Source organism: Adiantum capillus-veneris, chromosome 24, assembly GCF_014529385.1.
Source record: "Adiantum capillus-veneris isolate H3 chromosome 24, ASM1452938v2, whole genome shotgun sequence".
Classification (NCBI taxonomy): domain Eukaryota; kingdom Viridiplantae; phylum Streptophyta; class Polypodiopsida; order Polypodiales; family Pteridaceae; genus Adiantum; species Adiantum capillus-veneris.
Genome location: NC_140954.1, coordinates 94776740 through 94795578, shown reverse-complemented (window position 1 = coordinate 94795578; position 18839 = coordinate 94776740).

The window sequence follows — 18839 nt, the reverse complement described above, 5'->3', positions numbered from 1 at the left end:
GTATTTTTTCTCACCACTTGTAATGCCCATGATATGTTTTACATGGGGGTTTTGTTCCAAGGTCCACCGCTTTCCCAAGCTAACTCTATTCAAACATAGAGAGAAACAAAGGTCCACCACTTGTGCAAGCTAGGCTCCATTGAAACCTGGAGAGAATGATGCTCCACCATTTATGCAAGATAGGCTCCATTGAAACATGGAGAGAAGCAAGATTCACCATGTTTCCAAGCTAGGCTCCATTGAAACACTCTAAGGGGTTTTATTTCAAGGCCCACCACTTTTTTAACCTATTATCCCTAATAGCATGAGTGGTTTGGTTTCAAGATTCACCACTTGTACACTCTATGTCATTATATTAACAAGAACAATGTGTTAAGGTTCACCACTTGTCCAACCTATAAGGTTATATCTTAAATGGTATCCTTTCTCGCCACTTGAAATACCCATGATATGTTTTAAATCGGAGTTTCGTTCCAAGATCCACCACTTGTCCAAGCTGACTATATTCAAACATAGAGAGAAACAAAGGTCCACGACTTGTCCAAGCTAGGCTCCATTAAAACATGGAGAGAAGGAACCTCCACCATTTCTCCTAGATAGGCTCCATTAAAACATGGAGAGATGCTAGGCTCCATTGAAATACCCAAAACCCATGATATTTTGTACATGGGGGATTTACATTCAAGGTCAGCCACTTGTCCAACCTATAAGGTTATATCTTGAATGGTATTTTTTATCACCACTTGTAATGCCCATGACATGCTTTACATGGGGGTTTTGTTCCGAGGTTCAACACTTGTCCAAGCTAGTTCTATTGAAAAATAGAGAGAAACAAAGATCCACCATTTTCCCAAGCTAGGCTCCATTGAAACATGGACCTTAATACCAAATTATTTCTAGTAGCATGAGTGATATTTTGTACATGGGGGGTTTGCATTCAAGGTCCACCACTTGTCCAACCTATTTTTCCTAGTAGGTTTGGTCACAAGATTCACCACTTTATTTTTTCTCACCACTTGTAATGTCCATGATATGTTTTACATGGAGGTTTTGTTCCAAGGTCCACGACTTGTCCAAGCTAACTCTATTCAAACATAGAGAGAAACAAAGGTCCACCACTTATCCAAGCTAGGCTCCATTGAAACATGGAGAGAATGATGCTCCACTATTTATCCGACTCCATTGAAACATGGAGAGAAGTAAGCTCCACCATGTCTCCAAGATGCTAGGATCCATTGAAATACCCAAAACCCATGATATTTTGTACATGGGGGGTTTACATTCAAGGTCCACCACTTGTCCAACCTATTATCCCTAGTAGCATGAGTGGTTTGGTCTTAGGATTCACCACTTGTCCACTCTATATCATTATATTAAGAAAAATTGGGTTTCCATATCTAAATGGATCTTTGCTTGGATAAGTGGTAGACCTTGAGACCTAAATACCCATTCTACACTAGAGCATTGGTTAATCCTTATACACTTCAAGCATGACTTAAATCTAGTTGAACTCCATGGTATTGAGACTAAGAGAGAGTGTTGCATCAAAAAGGGTCAGGCTTTCAAGGACATCAAAAGAGTACTTATCTTGGATCTAGAGGGGTTACTTCTCAAGACAATTGAAATGAAACATGGAGATTCTATGCCAACTTGGGCTCAACACATGCGACTTGTGGAGGAGAAAGATGAAGTTTATCATGTGGTGCGACCAGACGCACAAAGTTTTTTGGTTTTTTGTGTTGAATACTTTGAGCTATGGATATGGAGTTGCTATAACTTAACAAGGGTGCAACGCATCACACAAAAATGTTTCCTGAGCAGTATACCAAACTCAAGGTGTTTACAAATAACAAAAATTGTCAAAATCCAAATATCATGTTAGGATTTACAAGGGTTTATCACAAAAATTTGAGTGACATTTGGAAGATAGTTGAGGATTTGGATGCAAACAATACCTTAATTTTTTATGACACTCCATATAGGGCGATGTGAAATATGCCAGGGACATATCTTATATTTCCAAATATGTGGAGGCAAACTTCCGAGCAACTTCAAAACTTCTTGCAGAGAACAATAATTCCATGGTTGGTAGGATGTTTGTATGCAAGAGATAAGAGAGTCTATACATACAACACAATTGTAAATCAGTACAATGATTCTGAGACTATGTCCTTGGTGTGTACTTGTCAACACGAAAGCATTGAATAAATATAGCCATAAGATGCTTTCTTTATTCTAGTGTGTATCTTTCAACATTTGTATAATTTGATATAGTCTATTTTTAAAAAAACAAAGGTGTGTCAATTTTATGAACACTTCAATGGAGTGCACCCTACTCTAAGGGGACTTCAATGTACTATTGGAATGCATCCTATTGTAAGGGGACTTTGATGTATTGTTAGAGCGCACCCAAATTTTTGTGGACTCATTTTTTATTTTATTGGGGCCTATGTTGGATCATATAGTAAAAGAAATTCATTTTTTGTCAATTCATCTCGAGGTTGCATTTATTTGTAACTAGGAGAGAAAATTGATGTTTGATGTCAAAATAAAACTTGTAAGTGTGGATTAGAGAATTCATGGACTTTAAATATGGGAGAGGGATCTTTTTCTTGGGCACAAATTTTTGCTTCAAGAATTTTATCATTACATCCATTATGTAAAAGAGTTTTAGAACCTAAAATACTTTGAAAAGAAAACTATGGAATCTAAGTGCATGTAGTCTTGGATGGTTTGAAAGTTGATGTATACATGCATGCCGCCTTGATGAAGGTTTAGATCTAACAAGATGCAAATCTAGAATTCTTGGACGTTACCTTTGTCAATTTGGTATGAAATAACATGTTTAACTTTCTTTTCTTATGGGTGGAAAATATATTATTATGTGCATTTGGAACCTAATTGCTTGACCTTTAAACCAAGATTCCTATGTTATTTTTTCATATACTTTTTTGTAATGGATTAAGATTGTGGATACAAGGTCCACCACTTGTTCAAGCTAGATCTAAGAAAGTATATATAATGAGTCTTCAAACTAGTAAACCAAGGGAAGAGAGAAGCAGAGTCCATCACTTGTCCAAGCTCATCTCTAGACAGCATAGAGAGATGCTAGGTCTACTAATTGTCTAATATAGGCATGGAGAAATGATAGAAGGTTGATCCACTTGTCCAACCTCTCATCTCTAGTCAAATGGGAGGTTTGGCCTTAAGATTCACCATGTAACCAGCCTATACTTCATCGTATTATGAAGAGTAGAAAAGAAAAGCTCCACCACTTGTCTAAGGTAGTTCCAAAATCAACATGGAGAGAAGCAAGCTTCACCATTTGTCCAAGATAGGTTCCATTAAAACATGGAAAACCTCATATATGTTGTACATGGAAGCTTTTTTCCAAGGTCCACCACTTGTCCAAGCTAGGATCCATTAAAACATGGATAGAACAAGGCTCCACCACTCGTCCAACCTTTAGAGCTGCAAAGTGTATCGGTTGTCTAAACTAGGCATGGGAAAATAATAGAAGGTCCACCACTTATCCAATATATTATCTCTAATAGCATGGGAGGTTTAGTCTCAAGATTTAGGAATTGGCTGACCTATATTTCATTGTATTATGATGAATTTGGTTTTAAGGTCAACTAGTTATCCAAGCTATATGTTTATATCTGAATGGTATTCCTTCCCATCACTTAGAAAACCAATGATATGTTGTACATGGGGGGGGTTTGTTACAAGGTCCACCACTTGTCCAAGCTAGTTTCATTGAATCATGGATGAAGGCAAGCTCCACCATTTGTTAAAGCTAGACTCCATTGAAATCTAGAAAATCCATGGTATGTCGTACATGGGGTTTCTGTTTTAAGGTCCAACACTTGTCCAAGCTAAGATCCATTGAAACATGGACAGAAGCAAGCCCCACCATTTCTCCAAGATAGGCTCCATTGAAACATGGAGAGAATCAAAGGTCCACCATTTCTCCAAGCTGGGCTCTAGTTGCCCAACCTATAAGGTTATATCTCAAATGGTAATCTTTCTAATCACTTGGAATACCCATGATATGTTTTACATGGGGGTTTTGTTCCAAGGTCACCACTTGTCCAAGCTAACTCTATTGAAACATAAAGAGAAGCAAAGGTCCACCACTTGTCCAAGCTAGTCTCTATTGAAACAAGGAGAGAAGCAAGCTCCATCATTTCTCGAAGACGGGCTAGCTTGTATAAGTGCACCTTGAAACCATCCTTCCTATGAGGCAATAAAGCATATGCTACATATTTTATGTATGCCCCATGCTTCAAATTAAGAAGTTCTAGATTAGAAGTGGGCCTTGCTTGAATGTCACATGCAATAAAGTAAGGAAACATAGCCAAGTGGATTGTATTCCTCAATGGATCCTTGCTTTCACAAGTTGTGAACCTTGAGTCACTTTTACATTAACTTGGACAAGTGGTGGACCTAGAAACCAAGTTCTCCATGTTGAGATAAGTTGTAGGTAGGACAGTAGAACATAGACAACGATAATGGATGCAATATACTAGTCTCCTAATAATCCAATTGATTGAAACCATGGAATTTTAGTTGTTTTCATTGTGTATTGTCTGTGCATAAAGTGGAATGAGACCTTAAGAAAACTCAAATTTTTGACAAAATCTCGATATTTTGTACATGATATATTAAAAGTTGTCCAACCTGGGAATTGGGATTTTCCCACTTTACCTAATATGGTCTTTGTCCCAAAAAGCTTTAAGGCATTCAAAAATCATATAGTCAGCATCACTAGCTGTGGAACAAAATTCAGACATGGATCGCAATCCATGTTCCCCTAACACAAATTGACACCAAACTAGTACCATAGCTACAGGGCATCACAAAGAGTGTAGTGGTCCTTCCAGAGTTGAATTTGGATGCAAGAAACCATTCCAACAGCTCAGAACTGACAGAAGCTCAGGCAAAGTGACAAAATCAACTTAGCCTCCAATCCAGAGATTCATTTCAAAAAATGGTACTGGAATACCTCTTAATCATGTTAAAACTGATGATAGCAACAAAATTTCAATTGTCTTCTCAACATGGATCGCGATCCATGTACCTCTGAGCCAGAACAGAGACAAAAACTTACCATACAAGGAGCTAGGCCATAGCAACCGGGTGCTTCTTTCAAAAATTGAAATTGCATCAAAATTGTTGAGGTTGTGTAGGGAATTGTGTGCTAAGTTTTGTCGAACAAAAGCAAGAACTAACAAGAACAACTGTAAGCTTACAGCTATTAAGCACATTCTTGACAGGTTGCAGGTACTGGAAGATACTACCTAGCACAAGCAAGAACAAACGGGAGATTCAAACTATTTATTGAGGTAACTCGGTTTGGAGTTTTCTTGTTACCAATTCTTCATGAATCTGCGATCAGGAAGATTGTACCAGAATAGGAACCACAACATCTTTGATCAAGGGAGTAATCACTCAACAGAAGAAAGTGTGGATCGGAGATCACTGTCGCCTTTCGAACCCATTTTAGAGGAGAGTTTCTCTGACACTTCGTCTAAGAGATCATACGGCCTCATGACTGAAGATTCTAACAAGTCAAACCCTAAGGGAAAAACTTCGATGGGTGCAGGTCCTTCTCAGCCTACATCTGATGTGAAATTGTTGTATCTGAAGTTTCAATTTGAAAATGTGCTTAAAGCCAAAATCTATAAGGATGGAATGGACAGTTACTGTGTTAAGTTGGAAAATAAGCCGAGTGAGTTTTGAGACCTTGTAGATGTTGATTATGAAGGGGATAGATATTTCGACTGAGAGGGAATGATGTACCTAGTGGTTCATAACCCTTTTATTGTGGAAAAATGGGGAATGACCGGCACCAAGGACAAAGTAGATAATGAGCCGGCCGATGCACCACCCAAAATGGAGAAACAAAACGTGGTACTCAGATGCACCAATGAGAGAGAGCGCCTTAACACAGGCAACACATATGTGGGGCTTTATAAGTTCAATAATGGAGAACAAACACTCTATTACAGATGTGACAAGCCCCACATCAAAGAATTAACAGACCAGAAAAACTTCTATGTTTACACGTACATGGAGGGCAGAAGTATTCAGGTGGTCATAATGGAAAAGTATGGCCAAAAGTACTCTCCAATGGATCGAAAGGAGTTAGAGAGATATACATATTTTGGAGGACCACTCCACCAATACTATGTAAATCCGGAAGAGGTAAAAACCACGACTACTCACATCAAACCTCAAACTGTACTTGAGCTCCCCTTGAGAACCAGAGTGGAGGATTCTTATGGACATAAACGAGTTCCAAAAACAGAACCTTTAGGGTCAACGGCGACTAGGGCTTCCATGAACACACATAGGGGCAGTATTGTTCCTGAATTCACTTACACCACTGGAATCCCTCCGACTATTACACGAGATCGACTTGATGAACGTATGGCGGATAGGATACCACTGTTAGTACCAAGAGGAGATTACGAACCAAGAGAAGCCACCCTAGGGGGACCAGGAGTTGCTAGAATGGCTGCAGAGGCCAAGCGTATGTGACCATCTCAAGTGGCAAAATGATTAACCCAAAAGTATAATGGATCTCGCGATCAGTATGCCCATGTTTCAATCTTCAAACAAGTATTGAGAATGGAACAGGTAACTGATTTCCACACTCAATATGAAGGATTTGGGTTGACATTGGAAGGTACTGCCCTGACTTGGTTCCAACCATTAAACAACTTGGAATTCCCAAGTATTGAGCAACTTCTTCCAGAATTCGCTGAGGAATTCTCAAAAAGAGGGATCAATCATAACACTGTCTCCCAGATCTATGCATTTAGGCAAAAGAAAAAAGAGAAAGTGAAGGAAGTATCGCTTCGTTTCAAGCAGTACATAGAAAGATTCCCTGCTCGAGAACTACCTCAGGATGAAAGACTATCAGTCCTCTTCATAGAGGGATTGTGAAATGACACGCTCAAAAAGGACTTGCACCTGAAAGCATGTGTAACCTTTGAGCAAGTCACGAAAGAGGCGTTGTATCTTGTAGATAACTGCAAATCATATGGGGAGGTGACTGAAGACACAGGTCAGGGGACTAGTAGCACCTCTTCAACCACAAGTGAGTCCACGACAAAATTGGGAGGGCAAAACCCAACTGTGCCGGACGTTGATCGAATGATCAAGGAAGTGATCAAGAGGATAAACCAAGGAAACAGGACGAACCCAAACACACGACAACGCCCACTCAAAAATGCGATACTTGTAGAGGTGACAATACGGACCACATGGGGGACAACAACTTCCGCCCCCTCCAAGGTACCAAGTGGGGCCAAATAACGCAATCTTGGGTCAGGAAAAAGCTCAACCTATGTTGGGACATCAACCTCCTTTACCCCAGGAAAATAGGGCTATGGTAAGGATTTCTCTGCCCATAGAACCACCTTCTGATCAGAGTATGATCTAGGTAGTCTCATACTGAGAAGATTCAGACAATACTTATGAAAGGGAAATTGATAGGAATGCATATGCTCTAGATCCATGGATAATTCCAGAAGAAATGCCCAAGCCCTCATACATAGCACAACCAACCAAAAATCATTTCTTGGTCAATGAGAATGTGCTCATGTTTATGGAAAATCAGGGCTACAAACCTAGAGGCTATCCTCCTAGAACAGGACAATCGATGGGAGCTCCACAAGCTTCTCCACCACTTGTAGGACCATGTTATGAATGTGGCGGTGATCACTGGGCTAGAGTTTGTCCAAACAAAGGAGAGCGGGTGAAATTTTTTGGATTTTGTGACGGATACACGACCGACCATCTTATTCCACACTGCTCAAAAAACCCCGAAAACAAAGGAAAAGCAACCATGAACAAAATAGGGATTGTGCCAAGCTCAAGTGGATCAGGAACAGAATCGAACATTCCGATAAACGTGGTCACTAGAGCTCAAGCACATGAGGGAGCAAGGAATGCCCGAGCCAGCCAAACAGAGATAGACAACTTGTCTGTCCAAACCCGTAGAAAATCGTAGAAGGCAAAACGAAACAAGATGAGGAATCCCAAAATCCAAGCCAATAAAAGCGAGCAAACCATAAACCGAGCAAAACTAACAAATTTTTTTGATATCTTTGTGCAATATATTAGTTGTAATACAAAATTACCCAAACCATAAACTTTTTTTTGATATCCTTGCAATACAAAATTTTTTGATATCCTTGTACAATATACTAGTTGTAATACAAAATTACGCAATCCGCATACTTTTTTTTGATATCCTTGCAATACAAAATTACGCAAACCATAAAATTTGCAAAACTTACAATGTTTTTTTATATCCTTGTGCAATATATTAGTTGTATATACTGTGGTCTGTGGTTGTGTAGGTAGAGGCCGGCCACCTAGTGTGGTCAGATATGTTATAGTTGTAACTGCTTGATGGCAATATAAGGAGGTGCCGGATGAGAGAGAGGCACACTTGGTTTCGTCGTGTAGACAGAGTCGACCACACACCACAATATCTTGGATTTTTGTTGGTTAGAAATACTCCCTACTTAGTTTCTTAACCTATAATAATAACTTTAAATTTTTCTATCTTTAACACATGCCAAAAACCTTCCATCAACATTGAAATTAACCAAGAATTTGTATTGCATCTACAAATCAAAATGGACAGTGCAACCAAAAAAATACTGCCACAGTAGAATATTTGGGGCAAAAGTTAATAGCCATAAGCACATATCACTGAAAAAACTACTTCTATAAATCCATAGCAAGGTCCACAAGCCTTTAAGGCTGCATCAGCACTCGTGAACCTGCAAGTGCTTGGACTAACTCCAATTTAGTTAAAGCCGCCTGATGCATGAACTCATGAGCATGAGGCTCAAGGCCATGTACTTGCAGAAATATGAAGTAAATGTGCTTACATGGCATATAAACAAGGCGCTTGCTTTCCCAATTTTGAAAATCCTCTCAAGTACATCTAGGAAAATCTAACATTGTCACAGAGTATGTCACTCCCTTTGCACTTGACCCCACAATATTAACATAGAAAACATGTGTTTCATTGCAAACCACAATGACCTCTCGCACCAACTCTGCTGCCATGGTTCTACCCACTTCAATCTTTCCATGAAACTCCTTTGTTAATCGTGATCTCCATTTCACAATCTTTCCATCTCTTTATTTGGGACGGATGCTGCTAGCAACTCTTTGGTTCAATGGAACTGTTTCATGCATTCTTGATGCTGATTTAACTCCTGCTTGCAAAACAAAACCATTGTCTTGCAGTTGCGTTACCTCTTGAGGTTGCAAATTTGTGCCCTCTGCGACCACCCAAACACCGGGAGCTGGACCTGGTGGCCCTTGGACTATGCTGTGAACCTTCCAGGTGTGCAGTTACAAAACCAAATGAACCCTTCCACAAGGCCTCCCAATTGTGAACCAGATGGAGGATACTTCCTGCGACCCCAAAAACAAGGAGCTGGCACCCCTATTTTGGCATCCGTTGAACAAGCATTAATAAACCGCCCACATCGATCTCCATCTTTTGACACCACACCGAAACAAGTCATCTTTTGCCCAGGTTTTGTTCTCCTTATTGCCCAAACTGACTTTGCTACATTTACTTGGGGATATGGGACATCTTTTGAAGCTGTTTTTTTGTGCTGAAGCCCACCAATTGAAGTTGTCATTGTAACATACTCCGGCCTGTGGCTATCCTCCTCCAAGACAATATTTGCATCAGCAAAAATTGGCCTCTTTTTTCTAATACTCTTTTCTTGGAGTATATTTCTATTCATTTCAGGACTATTGACACCCATTTCATGCATTGAAGAATGTGTGAGGTCAACTAGTTTCTTTCCAGCTGTCGCGGAAGTAGATGAAGGTTGGGTCATGAAGTGATCTGCCAAATCTTTAATGCCAGGACTGGTGGAGCTCCCAACACCTTTCAAATAGGCATTATATTTCACACTTTGAAGAACAGCTAAAGCCATATCTGCACATGCTGCCTCATACAAACTTATGTGATCCTTGTAACCAACTGAGGCACGCATACTAGCATGTTTTGACTCAGACAAGTTTGTGTTAGGGACAAAGATACCTGCAGCATCTTGTGATACAAATCTTTCCCCCCAATGAGGCACTTGTACATCCCACCAAGCCAACCATGTCTCCAATGAATCAATCTGCCCTTCAATGGCCATTCCTGTTTTCCAAAATCTTCTTAGCTCTCCCTTACATTGCTCAGCCGCATTCTCTGTTGGTGCAGTTCTCCACTTGCGACACAAAATCTTGTGCTCCTCTTGAAATGCTTGACGGATGCACTTGACAGTATGTCGAACCATACTTTTCTCCCAATGAAACAAACATGATCTCTCTTTGTTTGGAGTATACTTCTTTGCTCCTCCAAAATAAACAGTACGCACAACAATCCAATTGGAACTGGCTTCATCTGCCATAAATCCCCTGAACTCTGGCTTATCAAAACCCTGTTGCTTAACCACATTGTTTAGCATCTTCCAAAATTCAATCTGAGCATATTTATTTTCCACGCTAAACTCAGCAGTTGCAATGGTGAGTAGCTCTCGTAGATAAGGGTCATAGACATGCGCTGACATAGTCGGCCATCCTTGAACACGGTGAACATGGTCAAAGTGCACCCACATTTGCTCCAAATTACCTCCAGGGTACATGCGATTCACCAAATCAACTCCACTGCCTGGTCCCTTAATTGACATTTTAAATACATGAGGTTGTACTTTATCACCCAATTGGCCTGAAAAAAGGATACTATTGATAAAAGGATATCTGCATTTGCTTTTCAAGTCAAGCACTGCCTCAAGACCTTTTGAAGTGATATTCTTTGATCTTTTTGCAGACTCCAAACTTCGTTCGACTCTCCTTTTATTTGACAGGGGAGTCATACTGTCAAGGAATTCAGTAAATTCCAAATCTTCAATCATAGCACTTGCAGTTGAACCTGCTCCAATAAGCTTTTCCATGATAAGATCATTAGTGGTGGCCCACTCCAATTGTTTCGCAGTCACCAAAGGGTCCCCGTCTTGCTCGATCAAGCAACATTTCATCTATGTGACTTTCCACCATCCGACTCCTCCCTTCTGCACATGGATGATTATGTTCTCAAAGGTGCAAAACACACCTAGTACAGCTATGCTTATCTCTAGGCAAACAATAGTAAATAACTGCAGGACATATAGATACACATTCGAGAATTTGTCCACAATGAGTGCATACCAGTGTGCCATACTAAGAAGAGATCGATCCTTTAGGACTAGATTTAACAAGCCGACCTCTCCATTGAGACTCATTGAACATATTTGAGCGCAAATAAAAGGGACAATCAATGTTGATGCAACACAAATGCCCAGAGCATCTTCTAAATCTGACAATGCCATTAAAATTATCACTACTACAAGTGACATACTCTGTCCACATGTGACTATCATGTCTTTGCTCCATACCACTCATACCTGAAGAATTACCAAATGGCGATAACTCAAAAGCAATATACCCATCATAATGAGCTGGGAGCTCATCAGTACAGACCACTTTCTTGGCTTGATGGAGAGCAATATATAAATTGCTTTGCAATGGCATGCACTTAATCATGTCAATGACACTCACATTGATCTCAGAGAGAGGTACTTTCTTGTCTTTCATGTCTTGAGAAACTCTGTCAATGCCAGCATCAATATGATCCTCAGTTCTCATATCCACCTTGTAGAACTGGTGTTGTTCATGATCAAGCATAAAAGTTTGCTCACCATCTGATGATATAGTATCTTCCAACTTGACTTGTGGTCCAGATAATGTTAGTGGACGAAGACAGAAATTAGCATCACGAAGTTCAAAATGTTCTTGCAAAGAAGCAACTGTCAAAGAATAAATTCTGTTACCAAACATAAGCACTAGCTTCTGTCCATGCCCTGGACCAAAAACTGTAATGAATCTCCCCATGGGTTAATAGTGTGTTTAGCAGAAGGTAAGAATATCAAAGAGCAGTGGCATGGTTCTGATTGATAGAGAGGGTGTAAATAGAATAGATTGATATCCTTAAAATTCTATCCATAACCACAAGCCGCCAGGAATATTGCACGTTCTTGTTCCCATGAACAACAATTACTATTTTATAAAACAACTCACTATATAATATAGTCGCAACATGAAATATAAAGTGCTTTAAAAACGAGCTTGATTTTAGTTTTAAAAAACTTAAAAAGAACCTATTGTAGTTTTAAAAATAACGAGCCTGCTTTTAATTTTCAAAACACTGAAAAAACGAGCCTGCTTCTAGTTCTTTGAGTTTTACGATTTTCAGTCAATCGAGCATAATAGTGATTTTTCGAGCTTCACGTACCGAGTTAAATGTCCCATGCACAATATCCCATGCGGAAGTTAAGGGTGTTTACACACTACTGAGTGTTTTTGGTTTATTAAATTCTAAGACAAGTTTTTGCGTGCTGAAAAGAGTGGTTGCATATTGAGTTTGTTAGAGAGGCTGCTCTTAGTTAATAAAAGGAAAAATTGCACATTTACCCCTCTAATTTGCGGGAATTCCCAAAATACCCCTTAAATTTCAAACATTCTGAAAAAAGCCTGAATATTTTGTCACAAATTCCTAAAATGCCCTTCAAGTTTTCCAAAATTCCCAAAGACCACTGGTCGCGAGATTAAATTTTCTTGAATGGCAAAACAAATTGTAGCTTTTCATAAGAAGACTGGCTGTCTATGAATAAAAGATGCTAAAAAATAGAGTTTAGGTATGTTACATAGGCTTTGGAGATGAATTTCGTCTTTATTTTTAGATATAACTGCCCTATTTGCATGGTAATTTGTGACAAAGTGACATGCTAAGAACTCAAAAAAACAAACTACATGTAGCCATGCTAAGATGTATGTAGACATGCATTCACGTATGTAAATGTATATTGTTGCTTATGCACCAGAGTTTCAACATTGATAGTAGAATTTATTGAGTGAATGGTGGGACAACCTTGTTGTTGGCATCCATGATGGGTAAATGAGTGTGGCATTCATCATACATTCTACTATCAATGTTGAAACTCTGGTGCATAAGCAACAATATAGAGGGAATTTCTCAAGATTAAATTTTATAATTTATCATGCTTTTTTTTAAATTGTTAGCTCCCATCTAGCAATCCAAGCCAACATGGATGCTTAGTGGAGATCAATAAGATAAAGTTTTGATTTTTTGAATTGCCACTAGGCATCCGCGTCGGCATGGACGCCTAGAGGGAATTTTAGTGAAGTAAATAAATTGTTTTTGGTTTTGTTTTGCAAGTCCTTCAATTTGTGGAGGACGAGGTCGCAGAGGGAGATGGCTTTCTTCAGCTCAAGATTCCAGTATCTTAGAGAGCAGTGATCAAATAAGTGCAGTCTCTGTCACAGATATGACCGATGGTTTGGAGACACAGGAGGAGGAGATGCAAAGTCAGGACTTGGGGCTTGGCTCCATAAATTAAGTTGATGAATCTCTTGCCCCACAAGAGGCATGTTTTCAAATAGTGCCTTATGTCGTAAGAGATGAAGTAGCAGTAGAGCCTGAGACAGGGGAAGAGCACAAACTTTACATGCATAGAGGACAAGATATTCTTCAATGTACTCGCATGTTTAGTTGTTTTGATTGTCCACCAATTCCTTTATGTCAATTGATCCCTTATGCAAGGGTGAGAGGCTTACGAGATGATGTTAGTGGATTGAAAGCTTCTTTTGCAAAGGAGGGCTACATGCAAGAAAAACGAGCTTTTATTGTTTCAGTTTGGAATTGCAAGAAGGAGGAAGCTTATGTGACAGGTATTTCATTTCTCTGCTTTGGTCTTTCCTACTGTCTGTTTTTATGGTGTTTTTTGTTGTTCTCATAAATAGTAGTTGAGTGTGCTTTTCTGCCTATGATTATCTTTTTTGCAGAGGACCTTCTTACTTCATGGGACCCAATATGGGTTGATATACATAAAGAGTTTGAAATTGAGCTTTCTAAAAGACCAAATCTTCAAGTTCTCTCTAATAAAATGTTCTATGTTTGGGAGGGTAATCATAGAACGGTCGCTTGGATGGCTGCTATCAAAGAGAGATTCTCCATTGATCGAGAGAAACATTGTAGTGTGGTTTGTACAGTTATTGATCCTACTCGAGTTCCAGAGATAGCTTTGCTTAGTAGCTTGCAAAGAATGATTTTGTAAGCTTCATGACTTTCTATATATTTTAGCTGAAAATTTCTATGTTTTGTTTCTGACTTTGTATATATTGTCTATGACTTGGAATAGCATGAATACACATGCTCTTGTAGTCACACATCTTAGGGATGAGCTTGTCAACTGCTCCCACATTTGTGCAGCAGATCATGAAGCCTATGTAACAGGGCTACCATAAAAAGATCAAAAGTTGATTTGCTGCAGTCCGTAAGAAATACTCGAAGGGTGTGGAGCCTTAGTACCCACTTACTCGTCGCTCGATACTTGGGAAAGCTCTTATACGATGTGAGTGTCTTTGGCTTGATTTTTTGGAACGATCTTATATTTTCTTTTTGTGAAAATTAGATATATTAAATTATGTGTTGAAGGATAAAATATCCAAGTAATTGAGCCAAAGAGTATGTGCTTGTTTTTTGCAAATTATTTATTTTTAAGTATGTGTTGAAGGTTCAAATGTCCTTTAAATTATTTGTTTTACATACCAGTAATACTGTGTTTTTTTTCTTTTTTCAAGCTACAAATACTTCTCGCAAGGGAAAGGAGGTGATTGTTGAGACTAGGGTGGATGCAAACATGGAGCGAGAGCATGGTGAGCTTTCACTTGCAATGCAATCGTTTGTTTCGTTCATTTATTGGAGTTAAGTCACTTTGTTTAGCCTCTTGTATCGCAGTACCTCTTGGGGACATTTTTGCAAAGAAAACCATTTCTTTTGTCTGCATCGTTGATACTCCCTTGTCTTCTCTGTCCTCATTGCCTGACTCATGATGCATGGCCATTTCTAGGGACTACATAGCCATTGCTGCTGATTTTAGGGCCAGTGTTCGACATCCGGCATGGATTCATGTTCATGATTACATGGGATGTGCACGCCTCGATGGGACCTTGTGTGTGCGTGGTGGGAGAACAGTCGCATGGGCTGCTAATTTTATTTTTTTGGATCTTCCCTTTGGTGGTTCCCCATTAGCCTCCTCTATTGTACCCCTTTGGGATATTTGTAGTGAGGATCATGTTCGTGCAGGCATGCAACTTGCATATTCGAGTTTGTCAGACTCAGGGTGGTTGTTGATCATGGTCTCTATGGCAGGTTTTTGCTTCAATCATAATTTTGTACAGTACTTGTCGATTTTTGTTGTGTGTTTTCTATTGTGACTTTTGAAACCTCTTGCAGGAGATACCATTGGCTGGGTTGAGAGATTTTGTCATGCATCAGAGATGGCTATTCATCGTCGCATTGTGGTCCTCCATCATGGAGCTTATGGTTATGGTAATAGATTTAGTGTTCGGATTGAGGTAATGCTCTTCTACATATTGACTTGTTTCATCCACCACCATGGTCACGAAAATATGGGTTAAGAAATCAATCATGGAAACCAAGCCTAGGCAATTGTGGATACCTAAACGATAAACCAATATACGTAAACCTACATTGCCTACACAGAAATTAAACCACCACAATTTGCCCACCGCTGTTGTCAAGCGGCCTAACACAATGGACCACTCTCTTCGACATCCAACCACACTCAAATGGGTATGGCAACCAAAACAACCTCGCCTTCACGATGCCTACCTCTCCTTCACAATGCCTCTTCTAGCGGATCCATACCTAAGCAATTTCGATGGCAACCCAAAAAATGCCAAAAAGCAACCCCACCGGCAGCATCAAAACTTTTGCAGGTCACAGTCAAACACAGAGCGCGTCTTCTACAATCACTATTGTTCAGACCACGCAGCTTCCAAGGAACCTTGCCACCAACAGCCATTGAACATACTGTTCAGCACCTATCTCTTGCACAGCATTTGGTTTTTCCATGCATATCCTCCATTGGCATCATAGAGCCACACTATACGGCTATGCATAAACACGCGTTTTATTCCCACGCACTTTGACACATGTTTGTCGTGGATGACTCACTCTAGGAAGGGGGGAAATGTGGCTGGATTATCATTTGCATATACCATTATTATCATCTTACTTCTTTTCTTTTCTTTTCGTTTCCTTTCCTTTTCTTTTCTTTAAAAAACACAAGTTTTTCAGAGCCTGACAGACTCTTAGTTGGCATAATCATGAGCCATACCGTCACCATCTAATACCAAAATAAGAGTATGTATATAAGGGAGGCGACACTAATTGTGGCTAATTTTTGGCTGACTAATAATCATTGTAGACAATTTTCTTTTAGAAAAAAGAAAAAAATGACAGGTAATCAACAAAAAATTGATAAATCGAGCGAGGAAAGTCAGAATCGACGTTTGAAAGAAAACGTCGAAACTTCAAAGCGAGGACTTCAAACATGGCAAATATGGAAAAATTCAACACAATATGAATTTTGAGCCAACTTCTGAAGGATCAAAATTGCAGATCGAATGCCATTTGTAAACTGAGTGTCAAAATGACGAACGGTTTGAACCGCAGGTGATATGAACAACAAGATATGAGCAATGAAGGTAAGTATAAATGGGGCATTCCGGGTCGACTGGGATCATATAGTCAAAAGGGGCAACAAAAGCTCATTTGCATTCACAGAGAGAGAGAGAGAGAGAGAGAGAGAGAGAGAGAGAGAGAGAGAGAGAGAGAGAGAGAGAGAGAGAGAGAGAGAGAGAGCCATAGCAGCATAGAGTTTTTGGGGTTGCTTCTGCCTGCTGCGACCACCTCGGTGGATCTCACTACACCAGATTTGACAGGTATGATCATTAACCTTGCAAGAGCATGTGTGTGTGACCCATACTGCATCAACAGTACCAAAACAACAAATCGAAGCAGTACAAGGTCACAAAATCGGCAAACTAACAGGGCCAATGAGGAAGTCCAAAACCCATCAAAAACAAGAAAAATTTCATCAATAGACCCCAACTAACTGACAGAATCAGCCAAGCTAAAAACAATTGAAAAAGGTGTTGGAACATGGATCGCAATCCATGTTCCCAAAACCCTAAAATCATGGAAACTTCTACAGAAGCAACAATAGAGGGCCAGGCACAAACCCCTATGACTGGTTTTTAAAAAAGCATCCCAACATGGATCGCGATCCATGTTCCTTTTTGCCAAAATCAAGATAAAAGTGGCTCACTAGCTGGACAATGTAGAAACAGTACTGGTATTGCAAAATGATCACAAAAAGTGTTCTAGAGATCATCAAACCCACCTGGATTGCTATTTTCAGTTTGTAAATGGTCTTTTGGTCAAAATTACTGCTAAAGTAATTTGGGAAACTTCACACTCTCCTCGAAGCCTATCAACAAGCAAATGAAACCTAAGGATGGTGATGGGATCAAAACTAAGCAAAAGTTTACTTGCAAAATGGTGAAACTTGCAGAATTCAATTTACCTTCTCAAAAGAATTCAATGTCTGGGGGAAATTGCCAAGGAACCAAGCAAAGCTATGAACTACAGCTCAATCAACAGAAATCAAAGCAAGGAGAGATCTCAGGCAAAACATGACTCCAAAAATGGTTGCCAAAAACAGATTTGGTCAAAACAGAAAAAATATGGCCATAAACTAAAAAATGGGGCAAACTATGGAAAAACATGTCCAAAGATGAAAAAAATATTACCAGTCTACTAGGAAAACCTATAGGAACCAATGTGCACAAGAACTGTATCAAAAATCTTCCCAACATGGATCGCGATCCATGTACCTTTTTGGCCAATATAAGTAAAACCCATGCCATCTGATTCAGTATGATCAAGAAAGCCAAGCCATGGAGTTTCAAGCCATTTGAATCCCAAAATCCACTTCAAAAATCCAAAATCTCTAAATCTATACATGATTTCCAAAATTCAGCCCAAGTGTTAAACCATTGATCCAAACCCCAAAATTTTTGGACCAAGTCATAATCAAGATTAACCCTACCAGATGGTATCATCAGATTTCCAAAATATTGCCCAACATGGATCGCAATCCATGTACCTTCAACCCTAAATCCAGAGAAAATTGCTCAGTAGCGTCCCCTTATGCCCAGGAGCAACTTCCCAAAGTTAGAATTTTCAAATGCTTCCCAACATGGATCGCGATCCATCTTCCTTTTTGCCAAAATCCATCTGTTACATTACAGTCTTCTACCTATAGTAATCCTAGGTGCACTGGTGAAATTTGGGACAAAGTTAAGCTCACTCTTACTTTATGGTCAAGTTTACACTTTTCGACAATTTTGATCAATGGCTAAAACCTGACTTCACTTGCAAAAATTGGCAACAGGATGCTTCGAAGGAAAGCACAGAGGGAGTGGAATGTGGCACCCTATGAGATAACCGATATCTCATCAAATGAGAAAGCTCACCTCATCGAACAAGTACTTGAAGCAATTCCGGTAAACATCTTCATCAGAAGGTTTCAAGCAGTAGACGGAGAAATTGTAAAGACCACCATCTTTCCACAGGAAATGTGGACTTTGCACAAGAAACCAAAAGTGCAAGCAGTGGTCAGGTGCCTACAGCTCGACAACTTCTTATGACTGCCTCGTTGGGGAACAAATTTCAGACGAGCTCACGAGCTCATAAGTTCAATTCAATACAATGGGGAAGCAACTCTGACAGACAAGGATGGGGCAGTTGTTAAGGTACAAATTATAGCGGAAATTATCAATGAAGCCCTCCACCTGCCACCGTAGGGGAC